Raw genomic sequence first — 10860 nt, 5'->3', positions numbered from 1 at the left:
TATGCATTACTGGATGTGTATACTAAATATGATGATGTGGTATTTTTAGCTCCATCAGGTCATGATCTCCAGCTTGCGCTGGGACTGTCTGCAGTTGAGCTGGGACGAGAATTAGCACCTTCAAGTCTGAGACCACAGTTCTTAACCCAAAAAGGGTGGAGTGCTTTTTCTGGGTCAGGAACAAGTTGCTGCATCAAGTGATCATGTTTAAGTATCTGTAGGTTTGCTCATGAGTGAGGTGAGAGTGGAGCAGGAGACTGACAGACAGATTGGTGCAGTCTTGGCGGCGAGTCGAACTCTGTGCTGGCCTGTTGTAGCGAAGAGAGAGCTGAGTGTGAAAGTGAAGCTGTCGATTTACCAGCTGAGCTAAGTTCTTATGCTAAGCCTATGCTAAGGACAGGGGAAAGAGCTTAATCATGTGGGAGGGTCTTAGAGTAAAGTCACTATAGCTCCACATCGAAAGGAGCTGTAGTTGAGGCACCTGAGCAGGATGTACCTAAGCTGAGGTGTTTCTAGCATGTAATGGAGGCCCTGGGGCAGGCCTGGGACCTGCTGGAGAAGTTATGTCTTTAGCTGGTTGTCTGCTTGTCTTTATTTCATTTACTGGGTCAAAATGACCCAGATTGATTATATCATATAAATACAGCACACATATTTTTGCCATAAATTACTGAGAGTAAGTGATACAAAAATCAAAGGATGGTAAATAACCTTTTAAGAAATCATATGTATTGTACTTGGGATTAAAGATGTAGTTTTAGTAAAGAAAAGTGAAGATGTAATGCTGATGTACTAGGGAGCACTAGGGAGTGCACTTCATTCCCTCTCACCTCACAAATGGTGCTGAGGGCTGCTGACAGATGAAACAAACCTCACCACCTTTACCTGTTTTGGAAAGGATTCAGTGCCTAAGGGGTCATGAAAAGTACTCAACATATTAACAGTCTTCCAACCTAAAATTCAGCCAAACACAAACACCAGCGTTCAGCTGGACATTCTTCTGTGGCAGCTGCATTATTCTCTGTGACAGCATGTTAAAGGAAACCTTTAAGTCATCACTTGCCAATAGTCACTCAGCCTCAGTTAAGTTACTTGCGATTCATTATCTAAGCCTGATGCATTGCACATCTTTCCTCACAAGGGAAATCAGGCTTTCTGCTGTCATTGTGATGATGATGTATTGCTGCCATAGAAACAAAAGCATATTGGTTAGTTTACCAATTAAGTTTTTAAATTCTCAATTACTTGAAGCCAGTGAAAGGAGCTTTTCCAAGTTAATTAATGGTAGAGAAAGTTGGGGTGTTTTTTTGACTCAGTTACATTAGAGGTCTCAAGAGGGAAACTTCCCCTCCTTCCTTCCCAGTCCCGGTGTATACTTTCTGGGCAGCCTGGTCTCAGGGATTTAAGTCATGTTTCCATTTTAATCCTGAGTAATTATTTCCTTTCCTGAGTATTGTAGAGATTTGAAGAGACTGGTGAGCTCTACATGTGTAAATGTTTGCATTATATTCTTTAGACAAATAACACCTATAATCTTTGAATCTGAAAATGCAAAATCAGTCAGGATGTCTTTATGCCTTAATGTCCTTAATGAAGTTGTACTTTATCTCAACAGAGATTTCCCAGAGTAAGATGGTTTGGTTTGTAATGATCAAAACCTCTGTAAGCTTCCACCCTCTTCCACTCATCATTAACAGGGTTGCAGAGGGGCTGGAGCCTGTCTCAGCTACCATACGGTGAGAGGCAGGGCAAACCCTGCACAGGTCGCCAATCTTCGCAGGGCAAACCCTGGACAGGTCGGTTGTGTCTCTCTGCTGCTGGTTGTTGAGATGGAGAGAGAGTGAGAAAAGCAGGCACCGTGCAGGAGTGACATGAAGGCAACAGGGTATGACAGGATAAGCAATCTGACTGCAGGGCACACAAGAAGGACTCTTCCTCACACAGTGACACACCTACACACATATACTCAACACAAAATACATCAAAGGCACCACTTTGTAATAAGATAACCTAATTTACTCACAGATCAGGCATCAACCATAACACACTGTGGGAAAATTATTTAGTATTTATTGTTTCTAGTATAGTTATGAACGTATGTAATCCATTAATCAATCATGCTTTCAGTGAGTACTTGTCCAGCTCGTCAGTCACTCCAAGGGGCCTGATGTAGGGTTGGATAATATAACCTCCAAATTATATAACAATATAACAATTTTAAGGAAATTTGCTGTATTTGATATTTCTGTTGATAAAGTGATTGCAGCTTGGAGGCAACAGCTTTTATTAGTGAAAACAAAATGAAAGGGACTTTCCATCCTTCTTTTCCAATGAGCTTCTGTCATTGTTGACAGAATATTTCAAATTGTGGATCTTTTTGCCACAAATTGCCAGTAGTAGAATTGTGGTGCAATCATAGTGACACAGCAGAAGCCAAATCTTTGTAGTGTTTTCCTTGTAAATTTCAAGTAAAAGTACAAATTAACTGCTTAAGCCTTCAGTCTAACATAAAAGTGACTTAACCATGCAATTCTTCAGGACCCTGCACAATATTGTCACATAAATAATAAAACTATAATTAATAATAATAAAATAATACTGAAATTGTTTTTTCTAGGGCTCTGCTTTTCCACCATGTAATCACATCAGTAATTTCCATCTGCTGTCATGTCGAGCACGAATATCACAGGCTCCACCAAAAACTGCCTCCTCGGGTGAGTCATTTGTTTGCTTTCAGACCATCACCAGCTGCTCATATCGCCCACTGCATGCATGAAACAAGTATGTTGTCTCCATGTTTAGCAGAGACAGGTTTTTTTTCATAATTTGAAAACATTGTGCTGGTTTGGAGGTTATTGAATCTTTTTTCTTTCTTTTTTTTCTTTTTTTTTTTACCATCCGGACCTGATACAGCTCTCGCTGTCAGACATGCTTGGGTTTGTTGCTTTTATTGTGGTGCGTATTAGGGATCATCAAGACATGGTACCCCTATATAACTGACATCATTATAAAGCACTTTAATGCACCGGTGTTACTGCAGACAATATGATATTGCAAAGCAGCAACAGTGTTAATTAAAATACAATGAGCCCACCGTTGTTGTTTTGTTTTCTTTTACATATTTTGCAACTTTAATTGCTCTGTTAGTGACTCTTAATTCTTAATAAATTATTAATAAATTCTTAATTAACACCTGTAAACTAACAGTTTCAACGGTAAAAACATTTATGAAATATGGACATGGAGGCAGCAGTGCATGCTAACACAATCTGGCTGGTGGAAGATGAAGTACCTGCATGCATTTTCCTGTATGTGTATCTTATATATACAGTCATATGAAAAAGAAGCTATATTTGAACAAGAAGCAGAAATCTTGCCAGATAAAGAAAACTGAATACAACCAAAAGTAACATGATCTTATCAGTAATTTATTAAATGAAAATCAAATTTGTAAAACTCTTTCTGATTGCATATGGATGCACCAGTAGCTGCAGAGATTCTGTGAAGATGCTGTTGGGGTTCTTGAACATTTTATTTACTCTAAGGTTGAAATTGCTACACATGTTTAACTGGCATGTTGCTTGAAATTTCTGCCACCTGTATTTTACCTTTATAAAAGTGGAATTATTTATTAAAATAACTTGGAAATCTTTTTTAAATACCTTGTCAGGCTCATTTGATTTTTTATGAGGCTTTGGCCTATAGATCACAGTTCAACAGCTAAAATAAGGACAGACTGAACATGTCACAGGTTTAAATAAAACAGATACCATCTGTCAATCACAAAGAATATCCGAGTCATTGGCACCTGAGCTGAAACTCTTGATTCTAATTAAATGGATTTAAAGCTGTGATAAACGTAGGATTGTGACTGTCTTTTTTATTAATTTAAATATAAGTATATCAATATATCACTTTCATTAATAGACAGTAAGTAAATGCAACATTTGCTTCTTCAAACACTTTCTTCCACTTCACACATAACCACGGGGCCAACACCCACATACTTGTATAAAGCTGAATGTTTCACTTTACTCTAGCCTACATTTCAGGACTGCCTACCTGGAGTATCTGTGCTCCAATAAATGCACCTGCTACACTTAAAGGCATTTCTGCGTTAAAGGTCAGCTGGACAGCCCTCTCACGAGATACTCCTTTGTTCTTGCATTTGAAAATAGCTGCTGCTGATACAGCAAAGCACTGAGCACTTTAAACTGTGAAAGAAGGAAAGGACTTTATTAAAAACAACCTTGTCAAGGTTGTTTTGTACCACTAAATAGGTCCTTCAGGTAGTTTAACTTATGTAACATGGATTTTTCAAGACTGCCTGGCTGGCACTACTGCCACATCAGTACAGCTACAAAAGCACAAACCTCACTGCTTGTCCACAGATCCTCCCTGGGGGGTCACAGCGGCAAGGAGGGAGGGATTTCACGCTTGACCTTCCCCTCACAGCTTTGTGAGCCCCTTCACTCCCGCCTTGATTCTCTTGACCTACTTGGTCATCCTGGAGCAAGCCACTTATAATACCTACATCTCACCGAGCAACACGCTCATCATCCCATCTGCAGGGCTCTTTGGCGACGACATCTGACTGTGACTGATGCAAAAGTTTAGAGATAAAGGTTTAATCCCTTTGCGCCGAATATTGTACCGCTTACAGAATTCTGGGAAATGCATTGTTTCCTTTTTAATCCAAATCTCTAGGGATTTGTCATATGATTTCACATGTGGGGACAAGCTATAAAGCTCACATAAAATTAGATACAGAATGCTTCCTTTAAAAACACACCACTACTGGGAAAAAGCAGAAAGATTGATATACCAATATCTATATATAGATATATATACATATATAAAACTCATACAGATCAATTTCTTACCTCAGAAATGTTTGGACTGTTTCATCTGTGATGCAAAGTGGCAAGAAGCCATGGTTTGAAAAACAAACTGTGCACAAAGTTTTGCAATATATTCATCATGTTCTTTGTCTGCCTCTGATGATATGGTGTTAAGACTTCACTGATCACAGTGCAGGCTCTCTTTGTGCCAAGCTCTGGGGATTCCCCTCCTCTGCATCATCCTTTCTCACCCTCCCTCACCCCTCCACACCCTTGGAGGAGGTGGATGGAGTGTCTTAGCACTCAGCAGCATCCAGAGCCCACGATTTTCCCCCCAGCAAGCACCACTTAAGGCTTTCTGTCTCACACTGCAGCCGCGCCAATAGTTGGAAAGCATTTTCTACTCAGATGAGCGCAAACAAAGACATGCATGTGCAGGAGCAAGGGAAGAGGGAGGAGGAGGCAGTTGGTATGTTTGGTAAACAGCGAGAAAGCCGAAGGGAGCGGCCACTCGAGAGGAGAGGAAGAGGGGAAGGGGAAATGGAGGAGAGGGAACGCGAGAAGGGGGACAGAAGGGGATAGTACGCTCAGGGAGTCGGAAGCCGGTAAAGAGTTGAGTAAAGGAAATTGCAGGGGTTTCCATGTCGCAATCCACAGATGGGCTGATCACAAAGGAAGGGGACGGCACACCTGGTACTGAACAAACACATATGTATACACAGACACACAGCTGAAACTGTACATACTGCTTTATGTGGCGAGCAGCCATCCTTTTGTAGGAACAATGTAAGTCCTCAGAGAGTAGAAAGTGTGCAACTCCTTCATTCACATTCTCACTTTGGATTCATAAAGGAATTGCCTGTGGTCTTGCTAACACTTCAGAGAAAGTGTGCCCATTCCTTAAGACACTCTTCAGGTCTTCAGTGTTCCCCTTCCTTTTTCTGTGGATATGAGGATCAAACCCAAAGATGACAAAGTCCTCATATCAAAGCCCACACACTCCTATTTGACCCAGCACTTCCCCCTGACCCTGTTGTTTTATTTGAGCCCTAATAACTCTCCTAATTAAACCTCTTTCCTATTATTTTTCCCTCCGTTCCCCTGTAAAAGGCCCGGGTTTCAAAGTGCTAATAAAATAAACTGGAGGGGGCCCCATTTCTTTATTTGTATGTGTGTGAAGAGTCTGTGGGAGAAAAGGGCATGGAATAGAGGTGGGGGGGGGACTGGAAGGACAGAGGTTTTAGGTTCAGAGGGGGGTAAAAGAAACATAGGTCAAAGGAAACAAAGAAGCGCGAGACCCTGAGGTCAAGCTGCCTGGTGTCCACAGTCACCGGGCTGCCGTTGTTGCAGGGCAAATGGGCTCACTTGTATAATCGCTCAGATATGTTTTGTCCACGAGAGTAGGATAGAATATATCACGGAGCAGCTGACAGACGAACAATAGATCACGTTCTGTGGAAGTCCAACCACAACGTTTGCAGGTCCTTTGAGTTGGTGAGTACATCTGGAAGAGCCAAGATTAACCCTGTGCTTGCTGGCCTTGCGTATGGCTGACCCCTTTGACCTGAGCTGCAGCCTTAACAATATCGCTTATGGGATATTATAGAAGTTAAAGATACCCCATAGAGGGGGCATCCTCTTTAGACGTGATTGAAAAACTACAAAAGTGTTGCATGTTTTTAGGAGATTACAACAGCTGGCTGTTTTCAGTTGGAATCAAAATGAAAGCGTGAAAGGCACACCACTGGTTTTCTGAGGCTGCACTTAATCTGTCCAGATCCTTCTGCAAAACAGATTGTCAGATGATGAAACAGCTTTGCAAATCTATTTCCAATGCAGTGACATTAAATTTAGGGGGTTGTGTCCAATGCTTTTTATAAATTTGTGGCAAAGACAAACCAAATGCAATTTATTTTACACCACAACTGACAACCTGAATGAAGCAGATACCTTTTTTTGGTGCTTTTTCTGTTTTTTATTTGTTTGTTTACTGCACAACTCCTTCTGAAAAACTTTTCAGGAAAATTTACAATCACAAAGAGTGTCTATGGAACATGTAGCAGAAGCTCAGGATACCACTATTGGAAAATCTTTGCCTGGTTTGGGCTATGCCTGTTGTGGTCCTCTGGTCCTTGATGCCAACCTGCCGTTTCTGTCCTTTGACTTTGTTTTTTCTCTCCCTCTCTCTCCTGTCAGTGTGCATTATGGGATTATGCTGCCTTTCAGATGCAGGATTTCCCTGCACTTCTATCTGACACACCTGAAAGCTGTTTGCAATCAAGTCACCTGTGTACAATTGGTCATTAACCTACCTGCTACTCAAGTCTAAAGAAATGCCTCATTGTCGCTACTGTGATAGTGTTGTTTGACTTCTATGGTCTGTATGGGCTCTCTGATTGGGTTTGCTTACCTTGAGCTAACCTGGCATACCTCTGTGAAACCATGAGAACAAGAATCTGAAAGCAGGGTGCCAGTTTAGCTCGTGGACTGAGCAGACAGTTATGTCTCAAGGCTGAAATGCAACAGTTTGAGTCCGGCCTGGAGCCCTTTGTTGTATGTCTTCCCCCATTCTCTCTTCTTGCTCTCCACTACCACACTATCCAAAAATAAACAGAGTGTTTCAGTGGACCATCTGCTCTGAAAATGCTGCCTTGCAATACCTGTTTATTCTCCATCCCTGCAATAAATCTGTTGAACTTTTATTTCAGTGTTTTGTGTCTGAGTCCTGACACTGTCTGGGTAGAGTGTGCAGAAGGCAGGCAGGAAACATTAGACCCACTCTCTATTTACTTAACAGTTATTTTGGCTATTCTCAAATGTGTGTAATTTGACATTATATGATTTTATACAGTGAAGATTCCAGTTAAAGAAAATTTAATGTTGGGTCCAAAACTCATGCTCTGATACACAACTCTGTCTGATAATAAAGATAAAGTCTGCATTGTATGTCCGTGTGTCCCCATTCCAAATAGTGGATATCAGGTTTAAGACGTCCTGCTCCGCCTGCTGGCTATTATTTATGAATCCTACTCAGACTGTAGCTGATGGATCCGAGATTGGATTTCAGCAAATGGGTTTCTTGTTTTGCTGTCCACACAGACTTTTATCTGCAACGCCTGCTCAAAAAGAGCTTATTATTTGAAAATACTGGCTTTTTTGAGTGAACCAGAGTGATATTAACATAGGTTGCACTACCTCTGCAGCACTCTGTTGTGGCATCCAAGAGTCAGTTATCTGTTGTTCTAAAACTTATCTAACAAGGGTCACAAGGCCATGGTCTCTAACACAGCTGATAATGGACAGGTCACCAACCCATCACAGGCAAACAACACAGAAACAAACAAGCATTCGAGGCAACTTCCGTGCCAGTAATCCGCATATTTCTCTCATATTGTTTTTTCTTCATTTCCTCCCAGTTAAATCCAGAATCAAATTTAATCTGACTGTTGGGGTTTCTCTGTATATAAGGTGCCTTGAGGTGACTGTTGCTTTGATTTGGCATTTTATAAATAAAATTGAATCACATTGAATTAATTTACAGTGACCAACTAAGCTAACATCCATGTCTTTGGATTGTGGAGGAAAACTACACAGCTACCACTGTGCCAACCACCCACTCAGTACTTACAGATATTTTCAGCCAAAGCAGTAGACCGGCTGTCCAACAGACATCCCTACATACTCCTAGCGCTGTTAATGCATACGTCCATCATCGAAAACTAGTGTGCAGCAGGTGCAGAGTGACACCACTGACCACAAGAGAAAACCCGATGCTGATCAGTTCCGTTTATGATATTTGGAGCTGAGCCATAAATGTGATCAGTGTCTGTTAACTCTCACTCTGGTTTTATGATGATAAACTTATTGGAGTGGAGCTTTATGAGCACAGGTTTATGAGTCTTTCTGCAGCAAATATAAAAGCAGCTGTGTGAATATCATGAGCTTTGTTGGTCTGCTGAACGTTCTTACACACCGGCTGTCACTCAAATCCCACAAAATATTCTAAACACTGGTGTTTGAATAACTTACAACCTCTTGACTAAAAACATAAGCACTGAGTAATACCCAAAGGGAGAGGTGATAATATAATATGGTGATATGATAATAGCTTCAGGCTGTGTATGAGATATAAACATGATCATATAGAGTATAGAGTACTCCAGGGGGTTAAGTGAATGCAACCCTCCTTCAGACATAGTGCAAAAGAATGGGGTGGGAAAGAGAGGCAAAGAAAGTCTTGTGTCAGGGTTCAGTCATGAATACCTGGGAACCCCGGAGAGGCTGAGTGAAGAGGGAACACGAAGCATGTTCAGCTCAGCATTAAGAGGCACTCTTTAAAATGCTGAATGAAAGCTGATAAAGAGAGGTCAAAATAAGTTTATGAGGAGAAAGCCACTTGAGGCAAGGAGCAACTAGCCCAAGTGTGCGAACTGGGTCACGACTTGCACTGAAAATGATGTGATTGACAGCAAGTGGGGTGCAACAGGAATGAGACACAGGTTTGAAGTCTGTGAGTAGGAGTAGGAAGATCACAGATGTTGAGCAAAAAGGTTGAGGGAGAGCTGGGAGAGGGTAATGAGTGAGTCGCAAGAGAAGGCCTTGAAAGAGTCTTATCTGTGACCCATCTGTCTTGACATGCACACTCCTCTGGTTAGTGCCCTGGAGGGGAGGGAAGGGGAGCTGCATGCGTGTCAGTTACTGAGTGCACAGGGCTTAGGGCTAAGGCATTGGCCTGTGCACTCTGGCCCAAAAACTAGCCTAACCAGCCCCATGCTTTAACACCCCCAGGAAAAACTCCCATGACTTACTGCTGTGATCATGTGATTGACTGAGCTCTACACTGGGAACTAAAAACAGAGTAAGGAAAAAGGGTGTCACACGTCAGTGAAGATACAGACATTACTCTTTCTCTTCTTCTCTTGTTTTTCTCTTCGCCCTAGCTGTCAGCTGATTTGTCACACATTTTGTCAGTCAAGCCCAGATGAATGATGAACCTTTTAATTCATGGAAAATTAAATTTTGTCTTTGGGGGGGGGGGACAAAAGCGTGATTTTTGAAATTAGTTACAACCAAAGACTTTATGTAAATGTTATATAATGTTAAGGTGCTTTAAACCTACATTCTTTTCAGTTAGCAATATTAGTGGGTTAGTGAGACAAGTTAGTCTCCATGGTAACTTTTGATAAACTTGGTCCGGAGCGGATTATGTTCAGTTTTGGTTTAAAATCAGCCGGGTCAACCGTGATTTAAATTTTTTTTTTTTCCAATATGTACATGTACAACCTCCCGCTGGATGAAAATGTTTTATATGTTCAAGTTGAGCCGTACCTCACAAATGTCACAAATGAAGTGTTTTTTTATTGGTTTCCTTTTTTAAATAAATGTAAAGTTACAAAGTTACAAAGCAATTTCCATGTTTCCCTTATTAGGTTAAGAAACAGTAACCTTTCATGTTTAAATGTAACCAGTTTAAAGTTTCAGAGTTGTAATGAGCAGCTGTCACCACTTAGAGTGCACTCAATGCTAAAATAGTTAACTGCAATTAAACTGTTGTTTTTACCGTTCTGTCCACTAAAACACCAGATCAGTAATTTTCTGCTGCATTGATCTCTTCTCATATTTGCAACAGTATTGCATTTCATTGTTACATTCTCTGTGGTCTTCATATATTTCATCATAATTGCGGATAATGTCACTGATCGGAGTAGGCAGAACTCACACACGCCCCTTTTTATGTGAACGTGCACACAGCCTGAAATAGAAAGCCTGGGTAAGAAGACAAAGTCAATAACCACCAACGTGAAACTTGTGACTTGGGTTTTAGGTTTTGTCGACCACGATAGACAAAAGGAGAGTCTGCTTTGTTGAACTTTGTTGGTAGTACATCCCTCCTTCTATGACCTCAGTAAACATTTTTCTGATGAGTTTATGGTCTCAATCATTAGTTTTAAGTCTTACTGAATACAACATAATGTTTATTTTTTACATTACTGCTCCCATTAAAGTAAAAAAAAAGAGT

Source organism: Oreochromis aureus, linkage group 11, assembly GCF_013358895.1.
Source record: "Oreochromis aureus strain Israel breed Guangdong linkage group 11, ZZ_aureus, whole genome shotgun sequence".
NCBI classification, from domain to species: Eukaryota; Metazoa; Chordata; class Actinopteri; order Cichliformes; family Cichlidae; genus Oreochromis; species Oreochromis aureus.
This window is presented reverse-complemented; position numbering follows the sequence as displayed.